Genomic DNA, 14279 nt, shown 5'->3' with positions numbered 1-14279 from the left:
TACACTGTACACACATACATGCAGGCAAATCATTCATACATGTTAGATAAAAATAAATAAGTTGGTCATCTATCCAGAAACTAAACAAATCATGGAGATAAGAGACATTATGACTCAAATGGACCTAACATATATCTACAGAATATTTCACCCCCAAATAAATAAGTCTTTTAAAATGTGTTCACCTTTCTTAGCAATCATGAAAGGCACATTAAGACTTCTTTGAAGATTCTACCTCATCCCAGTCAGAATGGTCATCATTAATAATACAACAGTTGAGAGTTGCTCACATGACCGAGATCTCGCATGACATAGGCGCTCACGTGATCAATCGCTTACGTGAGCTGAAGTAGTTCTGGTCGTCTATTGTCTCACTATAGCCATTTGTGGGAATATGGAGGATAATCCCCCAGTCTCCTTGGAGTGCTGCAGCAAACATTTTTAAGTATTTCTGTCTACCACATTCCTGGAAGAAACTTTAGCAGGGTCAAAGACCCCATTGAAATTGTGTTGAGTTAAGCTTGCCATCAAGAGCCCAACAGTCACCATGATGCTGAGCACAGAGGGTAGGGAAGGGTTCATGGTGAAGGTCAGGGGCCTACCTGGTCCTGCTCAGCCAAGGAGGTGATGTGCTTCTTCTCTGATTGCAAAATCCAAAATGGCACAGCAGGTGTTCGTTTTATCTACACCAGAGAAGGCAGACCAAGTGGCGAAGCGTTTGTTGAACTTGAATCTGAAGATGAAGTGAAATTGGCTTTAAAGAAAGACAGAGAAACCATGGGACACAGATATGTTGAAGTATTCAAGTTCAACAGTGTTGAAATGGATTTGGTGTTAAAGCATACAGGTCCAAATAGTCCTGATACTGCCAGTGATGGCTTTGTAAGGCTTGGAAGACTCCCATTTGACTGTAGCAAGGAAGAAATTGATCAGTTCTTTTCAGGGTTGGAAATTGTGCCAAATGGGATGACACTGCTGGTGGTCTTTCAGGGGCAGAGCACAGAGGAGGCATTTGTGCAGTTTGCTTCACGATAGCTGAAAAGGCCTTAAAGAAACACAAGGAGAGAAATCTTCAAGAGTATCAGAGCTGAAGTCCGAACCCACTATGATCCCCCTCAAAAGCTCTTGACTATGCAGCGCCTGGGTCCTTATGATAGGCCAGGTGCTGGAAGAGGATATAATAGCATTGGCAGAGGAGCCTGGTTTGAAAGAATGAGACAAGGTACCTATGGTGGAGGGTATGGAGGCTATGATGACTATTGAGATTACAATGAGGTGTATGGTTTTGGGTCTGATAGATTTGGAAGAGACCTAAACTATTGTTTCTCAGGAATGTTGATCATAGATACGGAGATGCTGGGTTCAGTTTCCAAAATACCACAGGGCACTGTGTACACATGAGGGGGGTACCATACAGAGCCACTGAGAATGATATTTACAATTTCTTCTCACCTCTTAGTCCCATGAGAGTACACATTGAAACAGGACCAGATGGCAGAATTACAGATGTGGCAGACGTTGAGTTTGCTACTCATGAAGATGCTATGGTAGCTATGGCAAAGGATAAAGCTAATATGCAGCACAGGTATGTGGAGCTCTTCCTGAATTCTACTGCAGGGACAAATGGAGGAGCTTATGATCATAGCTATGTAGAACTCTTTTTTAATTCTACAGTGGGGTCAGCAGTAGTGCTTATGGTGTCTCAGGTTGCTGTGACTTCCCCAGTAATCAGATTGGTAAATACTCTGTCATCATAGATCCTTTTTCCAGTAACTGATGGAAACAAAGATCCACAGCCAAACACCAGGCTGAGCTCTGGGAGTCCAGTTGAAGAGAGAGAAGAGGGATTCTGTGAGCAAGGGGAATCAAGACTGTGAAGGGGAAACCTATGGAGACAACCAAACAAAACTAGTGGCAACTCATGGAATTTAGACCAACAACTGTGGAGCCTCCACAGAATTGGACTAGGCCCTCTGCATAAGTGAGACAGTTGTGTAGCTTGATCTGCTTAAGGGGCCCCCAGGCAGTAGGGTCAGGATCCATCCCTGGTGAATGAGCGGCCTTTTTTGAGCCCACTACCTATGGTGGGACTCCTTGCACAGCCTTGATACAGGGGTAGGGGCTTGGACTTGCTTCTTCTGAATGTACCAGGCTCTGCTGGATCCCCATGGGAAGCCTTACATTCTTGTAGGAAGGAATGGGGGAGTTGAGGAGGTAGGCTGAAGGGGTGGGAGGAGGAAAGAGGGGGATCTGTGATTGGTATGTAAAATAAATAAAATTTTTCTTAATAAAAAAATACTAATAGAGAAAAAGAACACAACTATCGAATATTGGCATGGATGTGGTAAAAGCAACATAAATAAATAAATAATGAAAATAAATACATAAAATAAGAAATTTGAAACTAGAATCCACATGTGAGAGGAAATATACATTGTTTGTCCATCTAGGATGGCATTACCTCATTCAGTATAATATTTTCTAGTTCCATAAATTTACCTGTACACTTTACAATTTCATGTTTCTTTATAATGAATATAATTCCATCATGCATATGTAGTACATTTAATTATCTATTCATCAGTTGATGGGCATCTAGGTTGATGCCGATTTTGATCAATGGAACAATTAAGCAAAAGGAGTTACAAGGTTAAATATATGCACACCAAACACCAACATAATTTATTTCATTAAATCATGCTACTTGACTTCAAGACACAGACTAGTCCAACTCAGTGATCATGGGTAACTTCAAGCCCCTACTCTCTCCAATGGACTGCACAGTAGAACTTTATGGAAACCCTGTACCACAATTTAAAAATACAACTTTTTATTAAAATAACTCAACTTGAATCTACCTGAATGGGTAGACTCCAAACAGACACGCTATGTCAAATGAAAATAAGAGTACAAGGCATGGAATGACTCCCTATGAGTTATTGGTCAGGAGACCCCAGAAGTCTCCCAAACAATACATACTGTTGACTTTGCTCTTGGTTACCCACCATAAGTACATGGTAAGATCCTGTTCCTGACTGTAGGACTTAGGAAAAGCAATCTCAAACCAACCTGTAAATTTTGTCCCTGTTGGCTGTCTTTAATGAGGGACTATGCAGGCTGCGATTGTAACAGGAACTTGTCAGGTAAGATGTACACACTTGTACAATAGTGGTGTGATTGTTATGGAATAATTAACCACTTTCTGACTGAATTTGAGGCTTGTTCCACAGGAAAGAATTGCATGTCCAGTGATGTAATCTTGGTCAAAAGCCCATACACCACTAGGGAGGTCATAGTTCCAGGAAAGATCTTGCTATAGATATTTTGCTAAATTGTAATGATGCCCAACTGTCGTGTGTGTGTGTGTGTGTGTGTGTGTGTGTGTGTGTGTGTGTGTGTGTGTAAGTACCCATATATGTAGGCTGTTCTAATCTTTGTCAGAGAGGCTTGGTTTTCAGCTCATAGAAGAATGTCTAATTTGAAGGATCAATGTGCATTAGAAGAAGCTGAAGAAGAAAGGAACAAATTTAGAAGTTGCCTTGTGTACCCATTATTCCAAATGGTAACATGTTACCTAAATATGATGAGATATCAGAAACAGGAAAATGTATCATGAAAACCAGAAAAATTGATTTTTAGCAAATTATTATAAAATGATGGTTTTCCCTACCCAAACCATTTTGGCATAAGAAACAAAGTTATATTTGGTCTTTTATGTTGAAATCTCATTGCTATCTGTAGGCTGTACTTCAAATGTTCAACTATAACCTCATGATGTCTACATTCAGATTGCCTTTTATCAGGACTTGTCTAAAGAGGAATGATTTGAGATTTATCTCTATTAATGCATGTCTGGGAGGCAACTAGTAGTAAGAAATCTTGTACTTCTCAAGTTTAAAATCTTTAGTCAATTTTGGAAATTTCATGGTTCTCCCTTTGGACTATAAAGATCCAATTTTAGCCATTCCAGGATTTGCATCCTTCTTTAATGTATTCATTACCTCAGAAAGTATCAAAAATACAGATCTGACAGAAGGCACTTTGAAATGTATGAAATCATGATGAGTATGATAAATCCTATTATACACCTGTGTACATTATTGACACTGCTTAACAGATTGAATCAGCTACCTTCTGGAGTACCCAGTATGTTTCTGCCGTGATTGTTTGACATGTTCAAAATAACCAAGTGAGAAGGCAGATGAGTAAGTACCATTATTTGTATGCTTACCAGGAACAATCTCAGGTGCTACAGTGTGCACCATCTGGTTTAATTTGTCCAATCCCACTTTGAATTGAGTAATAAAATCTCCAAGTTTCATTTTATGTGGAAGTTCAAACTCATAGAATTTGATGCATTTTCTCCAAAGTCACACTGGTGCTAAAACTCAAAATTTGAACTGAATCTTTGTTCAGTCAATGCATATTTAATCTTCCAAAGATATGCCACTTTATGAGGGAAACTAAGGTCTCTAGAGATAAACTTCTTGGCTAATTTCAAAGATCCCAGATATTCCATTGTCTGATATCAAATTTTATATAAATAAAGAAGCGTTTATTTTGTAAATTTTCATGTATGCAAATGTTATCACAAATATTCCATTCATGGTTGTGTTTTGTTTGTAAAACCATGCTGTTTCTGAAAGTCTAAGGAGCAATGTGTTAGAAGAAAACAATTTCCATTTTCAAAGTCTTGATTCTTTGATATCATTTTATGTCAAAATGGGAGACTGTTCATATGACAAATATTGGTGAGAAAGTCACCCATCCCTTTAATCAAGCAATACTTCCAGCAATATGTAACCAAATTGAACATGAGACTCTCTTTGGTCACCACATGTATTTCTCCATAACAAGGTCATTATAAATTGTATATCAATTTTAAGACAAGTCAGAAGATGGAGGAATGAAAGTAAACTTGACAAAAACAGAATACAGAACAATGAACTAGAACAAACACTTTTTGTTTGCTGTCAGGATTGGATCTCAGAAGTAATATTTTACTTATGGAATAGCCAAAAACAAGTTTAAGTTCTAAAGCTAAGATCTTTCCAGACATAGTATGTGGAAAGTGATTGTAAATAGGTGTTAGAGAGGGCATCTATATCTTGATATGAGGACATAATGTATGTATTCAGTTAAGCCAAATAAAAAGACCATGTAAATTACAGAATCTCACATTTTTCTCAGTTGCAACCCTTTTTACCCCAGAAACTTTTAAATAATTATTGTTGTATTGATATATAAAGTAGGTACACAAATCAAAGTCATAATAAATCAAAGAAATTTGTTTTTAAATTTCTTTGAGACATATATATATATATATATACAATTTTACCATATATTAAAAATAAAAGCAAATTTGCACATAAGTGATATATATATATATAGATATATAATTTATTATTTTGAGGTGAATAATAAAATCTTGGCTGAATATATGGTCAATATGGTACAGTCATCACTGATGAGGATGCCACTTATCATAGGCACACAATATTAAATGAGAGAAGTATGTTTAAGGCCTGTTCAGAAGTAGATGCAAAACTCTGTCTAATCCCAACCAAGATTCATTTCATAAATACTTACAAAACTCAAGTGAGTAACTCAGTGAATTTCAAAAATCAAACATTCTGGAATGTTGTTAAGGAAATATTAAATTCTATGATTTCTGTATTTAATCCATTATGTCTGTTTATGAGGACAAAATTCTTTGTATATAAGGTAGAATACTGCAATTCATAACAAGCAGTAGTCTCAAATCAGAGCCAAGGTCATTTGGGAAGCATTTGTTGGCATTGCCTGACAAAGTATCACATGAAAACTGAGTGAACATGTTGTTTAGCCAGCAACAAGCTGAGGGCAAGGACTGCCCCCAAGAGCTATTTTCATTACATGTTTGATTTGGAATTAAATTTTGATCATGGTGCACTCAGAGTCCTTTAATTGTTGCCAATGTTTTTTGTACAGCTCCCACATTCAGATATGTAAGCCTATAGGCGATGACAAGCCACAGTGTAAGGGACTGGGGTATAAAACAGACTCTAAGCAACTGAGAACAGAGATACCAAAGCGCATCTGACAGAGCATTGGCATGGCAAAAGGATGGGGGTAGACTCTAGTAGACTGGCTGAGGTTTGATCCTGCAACTTACCTGGCCACGTGAACTTGAGAAGTCACGTCAATTCTTACCTTTGCTGTTCAGTTTCAAGTGAAGACTTAAAACTCAGGGAGACAGTAAGTTATGGGGAAAGGGAATCTATAGAAATGACTTAATAATGTATGCTAATTTTAAAACAAAATTAGAGGAAAATGTAGCTATATGAAATAATAAATATGTTAATTGGTTTAACTATGATGATCATTTTTTCATAAATATGTATATCAAAATACATTGTTAATGTACATACTACAATGAATGGAGTGCTATATTTTTAAATGCTACTAAATGTATAACACTACAGTGAAGACTGACAGTGACAGGCAATATGAATGATTCAATGGACTCAATTCCTAGTATGTGAAAAACACTAGGGAATGTTACTTTTTGTATTGTCTTTTAGAAACTGAAGATATGAAAGTTAAATCTGAAGCCTGCCTGACTTTTATTCCTTTAAGGTAGTGTTTCTCAACCTGTGGGTTGTGATCTCTTTGGAGTCAAATGACCCTTTCACAGGGGTTGCATATCAGATATCCTGCATATCAGATAATTACAATTCATAACAAAATTACACAGTAGCAAAATTACAGCTCTCTCCTTTTAGAAATCATTCCTTGTTCATAGAGTTTAAAACTTGCAGATATACTAATTTATTTTTTGATCTATTTTCTTATCAATGATAAATCCTATCAACTTGATTATTCTTCTACCTACCACACTTTAACTCTATTATATGTGTGCTTATTATTTTTCTCATTTCTTCTAGCCAATTTTTTAACAGCTAAATAACAGTACACAGTAGATACTATGTTTAAACTTTTTGAATCTCACTTTACTTATGGTTAAACTAAATAGACTGAATATATTAAACTCCTAAAGTTATAATGAGAAGTCAGTGATAAAATGCTTATAAAGCACTTGCCACAATACTTGGTATCTTAGCTAGAGTCTCTATTGCTGCAATGAAGTACCATGACCAAATCAACTTGGATAGGTGAGCAGGGAGTGCTCATTTGGCTTATACTTCCACAGCACTGTTCATTAAGGAAGGAAGTCAGGACAAGAACTCAAACAGGGCAGGAACCTGGAGGCAGGAGCTGACACAGGGATCACAGAGGAGTGCTGCTTACTGCCTTTCTCACTACTTGCTCAGCCTGCTTTCCTGTACAGTCCAGGACCACCAGACCAGGGATGACACCACCCACAATGAGTTGGGCCCTCCTCCATCAAGGACTAATTAAGAAAATTCTCCGCAGGCTTGCCTATAGCCAGATATTATGGAAGCATTTTCTTAATTACAGTTCCCTTCTTTCAGATGACTATAGTTTGCATCAAGTTGAAAAAAACTGTCCAGCACACTTGGTATCATTAAATGTTGCTGTTTATGGGATTATAATAGCTTTCTTATAATCTACTAGCAGATTAATGATATACAAGTTCCTAAGCACCTAATTGGCACTACATAGATAATATTGTGCTGGCTTGTAAAAGCATTCATTTTCACAATGACTATCACTATCAAAATTATAATAAAACACATGATATCCACCAGAAAACCTATTTCTCCCACCATTCTCTCTAGTGAGTAAGTTAGCATAATACTTTGAGCCATAACCCCAAAGCAAACATTGTGTAGAGCAAATCCTGGCATGTTAATAGAGAGCTCAGGAGAAAGAGTGGGAAAATGGCTACTTTAAAAGAGACTGATACTTCTGTAAGGTCACTGTCAGTCAAACTGCACTACTTAGTATAACACACCTCTCTTTGTCGTAAATGTTGTCTGTATTCTCAGTACTGTTGTAAAGAAGCATTAAGATATTTCTCTGCCTCCAGATATTAAAAAAAAGACATGTGGCAATTACTTGGGCACTTACATATGAAAATAATGCAAGAAAACTGTGGTGCGAATGAAGCTGTCAGAAAACACAGAAGAATGAGATAGAAGCAAATGGTTTGTTTAAAACATTCCTTGGAAACAATACAAACACAAATCTAGTTCCAAGGAATTAGCATCAACTAACATGTTACAATTCAATTAAGGATGATGATACCATGTAAGATAATTCAAAAAAAATTACAGAAGGCAATAAAAGCATCAACATGTTTCAAGCAATTTATTTTGCAGAAGAGATAATAGATATCTTGAAAGTGAATGCATACAGGCCATATTTGGAAGAGAAAATGATTTATCAAATATCATACATATGTTAACTGGAGTAATTTTGGATTCACATCAAAGTGATATCAAATTGAGTAAACTTCATTGGTTTTCTGAAAACAAGGGAAATATATGTAATGGAATACAATTATAATGCTGAAATTGAGAAACAAGTGTAACAGCTGTGTAATAAGTAATCGGTGAGGAAAAGAATACAAGTTCAATCTAAAGAGTAATCACTCATGACTACCTGGGGTGGGGGAAGCAGTCTTTTTGATATGGGAAGGGATTTTTTTCACTTCATAAATTCAATATTTCAGCATAGTTATGAAAATGAGAAATAGCTTTGACATGCTTCCAAAACTTACTCCGTAATTGATATTAAGGGAATCATTGTGTGGGATGCTCTTTAAGGAATGTCTATACTATTTTAACAACTGAAGCAATCCAATCTCTCTCTCTCTCTCTCTCTCTCTCTCTCTCTCTCTCTCTCTCTCTCTCTCTCTCTCCCTCTCCCTCTCCCTCTCCCTCTCCCTCTCCCTCTCCCTCTCCCTCTCCCTCTCCCTCTCCCTCTCCCTCTCCCTCTCCCTCTCCCTCTCCCTCTCCCTCTCCCTCTCCCTCCTCTCCCTCTCCCTCTCCCTCTCCCTCTCCCTCTCCCTCTCCCTCTCCCTCTCCCTCTCCCTCTCCCTCTCCCTCTCCCTCTCCCTCTCCCTCTCCCTCTCTCTCTCTCTCTCTCTCTCTCTCTCGTATAAAATCTTACCCTGTAAACTAGGCTGACCTTGAGTGACAATGTAGCCCAGGCTGCCCTCGAAATAACTCATGACAGGTTTCTAGCCTCAACCTCCAAATATCTGCATTTTCAGGGTGAAACTGGTAATTCTTATTTCTTTTTCATAGCTCAGGGGAGTTGAGGAAGATTCTGATAATTGAACTGTTTCTAAAGATCCACCTTCCAAAAGATTCTATATACTTAAGAAGAGATTAAACTGCATTTCGTTGGCCTTGTCTGCTTTGCATGAATCTTCCTCAGCACCACTCTTTTCCCAGGTATCAATCTATAAAGAGGCAGGGATGCATCCTCCTGCCTGCTTCCCATTCCCATTTCTAATGATCCCATTTCACCAAGGAGTGGAATTTTCTTTTTCTTTTCTGAGGATGACTTTCCTTCTGTACAACTCTAAATGAAGTGCCATGGCCATTAGCTACTTCATTTTTTAACAGAAGGAGTTTAGGAAATCTCTCTCTCTCTCTCTCTCTCTCTCTCTCTCTCTCTCTCTCTCTCTCTCTCTCTCTCTCTCTCACTCTGTGTGTGTGTGTGTGTGTGTGTGTGTGTGTGTGTGTGTGTATTTCTGTGTCTGTGTGTGTGTCTGTCTATCTCTGTCTAGAATTCATAACTGCCATATCCCTATAAGGGTAGCCGGTTTAGGTAGAACATCTGCATGATAGCTGACAGAGTGAATGAGTACAGCCACTGCTCTTGGCCCAACTTGTGGTACTTTAGCATGCCAGAAATGAAGATATTCTAAAGAGACACTGTGTCTGAAATCTATCAAAGTATTGAAAAATGGACCCCAAAGACATGGGAATTTCCCTAGGAAGCTCGTGCTGAGAGGAGGAAGGCACCAGTCAGAGGCGCGACTGCTCTCCCTGAACGAGATTGCCCTGGGTACTAACAACTTTTCAAGCCACATTACAGGATGGACTGAGGCCATCAGAGGAAACATCAAATGGTGGGCAGTACTGAACCTTTACTGAACTGCTAATATGTGTCTAAACTGACTCTCTGTTTAAAAGTATATCTTACATCAAGGACTTGAGGGCTTTGTGGAACCTTTTTGCCCCTATTCCCAATGTGGCCATATGGAATAGAGCTCCTTTCTCTGGTTTTGACTATTAAATTGCTTTTTTAAAATTGGCTTATTAAGGATAAGTGGCTGAATCTGACTTGGACCACCAGTTATGTCCCCAAATATCTATGTTTTGCCCCCATGACATCTCCATTTCTCTAACAAAAGGCATTGTATAGTGTGTGTCCTTTCCTAATGTAAGGTTTGAACCACAAAATATTGAAGAATCATCTATGTTGTATAGCATGTAAAAATTTCATTCCACTTGAAGACTGAATAATTGTCATATGTAGATATAGAATTTTGTCTACTCATTCATCTGCCATCCTTTTGCTTTTTGTACATCCTTTTGCTTTTTGTACATTGCATTGCAAATAATGTTGCCATTAATATAGGTTTGAGTCCCCACATTCAATTCTTTCATGTATAGAAGTACAATTAATTACTGGATTATATCATATTTCTATTCTAATTTTGTTAAGAGCCTTTATTTGGTTTCCATAGTGACAGCACCATTTCACATTCCCATCAAGATCACACAAGGCTTCCAATGTCTGCCCATCTTTCCCAGCAGTTAGTAAGTTCTAGGTTTTAAGAAATATAATAGGCATCCTAATGGGTGTGAAATAACATCTTATTTGAGATTTGGCTTGCCATTTTATGATAATTAGTGAAGCTGACTTTTTTTTTAACCACATTTTTTTATTATTATTTTACACCACCATTCAGTTCAACATAATAGCCACAGATTCCTCTGTTCTCCCCCTCTCGCCCCCCTCCCCCCAGCCCATCCCCCATTCCCACCTCCTCCAGATTAAGGTCTCCCCCGAGGACCGGGGTCGACCTGGTAGACTCAGTCCAGGCAGGTCCAATCCCCCCCTCCCAGACCGAGCCAAGTGTCCCTGCATAAGTCCCAGGATTCAAACAGCCAACTCATGCAATGAGCCCAGGACCCGGCACCAATTCACAGCTGCCTCCCAAACAGATCAAGCCAAATGACTGTCTCAAGCATTCAGGGGGCCTGATCCAGTTGGGGGCCCCTCAGCCTTTGGTTCATAGATCCTGTGCTTCCATTCATTTGGTTATTTTTCCCCGTGCTTTATCCAACCTTGGCTTCAACAATTCTCGCTCATATAAACCCTCTTCTTTCTCACTAATTAGACTCCCAGTGCTCCACCAGGGGCCCAGCCGGGGATGTCTGCATTCAGATTCCTCAGTCCTTGGATGGGGTTTATGGCACAACTATCAGGGTGTCTAGCCATCCCATCACCAGAGTAGGTCAGTTCCTGCCGTCTCGCGACCATTGCCAGCAGTCTTTTGCGGGGGTATCTTTGTGGATCTCCGTGGGCCTCCCTAGCTCTCTGCTTCCTCCCCTTCTCACCTTCTCATGTGGTCTTCATTTACCATGGTCTCCTATTCCTTGTTCTCCCTCTCTTTTCTTGATCCAGCTAGGATCTCCCACTCTCTTTCCCTCAACCATCGCCCTTCATTATTCCCACTCATGACCAGGCTGTTCATGTAGATCTCATCTATTTCTCCGTGTCTTTTTTTGGGGTCCCGTTTTCCAGGTAGCCTCACTGGTGATGTGAGTAGCAGTCCAGTCATACTTGTTCCACATCTAGCATCTTCCTATGAGTGAGTACATACCATATTTGTCTTTCTGAGTCTGGGTTACCTCACTCAGGATGATTTTTTCTAGATCCATCCATTTGCCTGCAAACCGTATGATGTCATTGTTTTTCGCTGCTGAGTAGTATTCCATTGTGTATATGTGCCACAATTTATTTATCCATTCTTCAGTTGAAGGGCATCTAGGTTGTTTCCAGGTTTTGGCTATTACAAACGATGCTGATATGAACATAGCTGAGCAAGTGCTCTTGTGGTATGATTGAGCATTTCTTGGGTATATGCCCAGGAGTGGTATAGCTGGATCTTGGGGGAGATTGATTCCCAATTTTCTAAGAAAGCGCCATATTGATTTCCAAAGTGGTTGTACAAGCTTGCATTCCCACCAGCAGTAGAGGAGAGATCCCCGAGTTCCACATCCTCTCCAGCATAAAGTGTCTTCAGTGTTTTTGATCTTAGCCACTCTGACAGGCGTAAGGTGGTATCTCAGAGTTGTTTTGATTTGCATTTCCCTGATGATTAGGGATGTTGAGCAATTCCTTAAATGTCTTTCAGCCATTTGGGTTTCCTCTGTTGAGAATTCTCTGTTGGTCGTTTTGATGTGTAATTTCTTGAGTTCCTTATATATTCTGGATATCAGTCCTCTGTCACATGTGGGGTTGGTGAAGATCTTTTCCCATTCTGTAGGCTGTCGCTTTGCCTTGTTGACCATATCCTTTACTCTACAAAAGCTTCTCAGTTTCAAGAGGTCCCATTGATTGATTGTTTGTCTCAGTGTCTGCGCTACTGGTGTTATATTTAGGAAGTGATCTCCTATGCCAATACGTTCAAGACTATTTCCTGCTTTCTCTTCTAGCAGATTCAGAGTAGCTGGATTTATGTTGAGGTCTTTGATCCACTTGCACTTAAGTTTTGTGCACGGTGACAGATATGGATCTATTTACAGCCTTCTACACGTTGATATCCAGTTATGCCAGCACCATTTGTTGAAGATGCTTTCTTTTTTCCATTGTACACTTTTGGCTTCTTTGTCAAAAATTATATGTTCATAGGTGTGTGGGTTAATGTCAGGGTCTTCAATTCGATTCCATTGGTCCACATGTCGGTTTTTATGCCAATATCAAGCTGTTTTTTATTACTGTAGCTCTATAGTAGAGCTTAAAGTCAGGGATTTTGATGCCTCCAGAAGTTGTTTTATTGTACAGGTTTCTTTTAGCTATCCTGGATTTTTTGTTTTTCCATATGAAGTTGAGTATTATTCTTTCCGGGTCTGTGAAGAATTGTGTTGGTATTTTGATGGGGATTGCATTGAATCTGTAGAATCCTTTTGGTAAAATTGCCATTTTTACTATGTTGGTCCTGCCTATCCATGAGCATGGGAGATCTTTCCATTTTCTGAGGTCTTCTTCAATTTCTTTTTTCAGGGACTTAAAGTTCTTTTCATATAGGTCCTTCACTTTCTTGGTTAGTGTTACCCCAAGGTATTTTATGTCATTTTTGGCTATTGTAAAGGGTGATGTATCTCTACTTGCCTTCTCAGCTTCTTTGTCCATTGTATATAGGAGGGCTACTGATTTTTTTTTTAGTTGATCTTGTATCCTGCTATGTTGCTGAAGGTGTTTATAAGCTTTATCAGTTCCTGGGTGGAATCTTTGGGGTCACTCAAGTATACTATCATGTCATCTGCAAATAGGGAATGCTTGACTTCTTCCTTTCCAATTTGAATCCCCTTAATCTCCTTATGTTGTCTTATTGCTCTGGCTAGAACTTCAAGTACTATGTTGAATAAGTATGGGGAGAGTGGACAGCCTTGTCTCGTTCCTGATTTTAGTGGAATTGTTTTGAGTTTCTCTCCATTTAATTTGATGTTGGCTGTTGGTTTGCTATATATTGCCTTTATTATGTTTATGTATGTTCCCTGTATTCCTGATCGCTCCAAGACTTTTATCATGAAGGGGTGTTGGAATTTGTCAAATGCCTTTTCTTCATCTAGTGAGATGATCATGTGTTTTTTTTCTTTGAGTTTGTTTATATGATGTATTACATTGATGGACTTTCATATGTTGAACCACCCTTGCATCCCTGGGATGAAGCCTACTTGATCATGGTGGATAATTGTTCTGATGTGTTCTTGGAGTCTGTTTGCCAGTATTTTATTGAGTATTTTTGCATCAATGTTCATGAGGGAGATCGGTCTGTAGTTCTCTTTCTTTGTTGCATCCTTGTTTGGTTTAGGAATCAGGGTAATTGTAGCCTCATCGAAGGAGTTTGGTAATGTCCCTTCTGTTCCTATTATGTGGAACAATTTAGAGAGTATTGGTATTAACTCTTCTTTGAAGATCTGGTAGAATTCTGCACTGAAACCATCTAGTCCTGGGCTTTTTTTTGGTTGGAAGTCTTTTAATGACTGTTTCTATTTCCTTAGGGGTTATTGGACTATTTAAATAGTTTATCTGGTCTTGATTTAACTTAGGTATGTGGTATCTAT

The 14279-nt window shown here is 38.8% G+C and overlaps 1 pseudogene; it reads left to right on the top strand.

The window, feature by feature from the left end:
• Window positions 1-547: 547 nt before the first annotated feature.
• On the top strand, window positions 548-1757 carry LOC102923275 (heterogeneous nuclear ribonucleoprotein H2-like; annotated as a pseudogene).
• Window positions 1758-14279: the final 12522 nt, after the last annotated feature.

This window comes from Peromyscus maniculatus, chromosome X (genome assembly GCF_049852395.1).
Source record: "Peromyscus maniculatus bairdii isolate BWxNUB_F1_BW_parent chromosome X, HU_Pman_BW_mat_3.1, whole genome shotgun sequence".
NCBI classification, from domain to species: Eukaryota; Metazoa; Chordata; class Mammalia; order Rodentia; family Cricetidae; genus Peromyscus; species Peromyscus maniculatus.
Note: the sequence above shows the minus strand (reverse complement) of the source record. Positions and strands in the feature narration are given on the sequence as shown.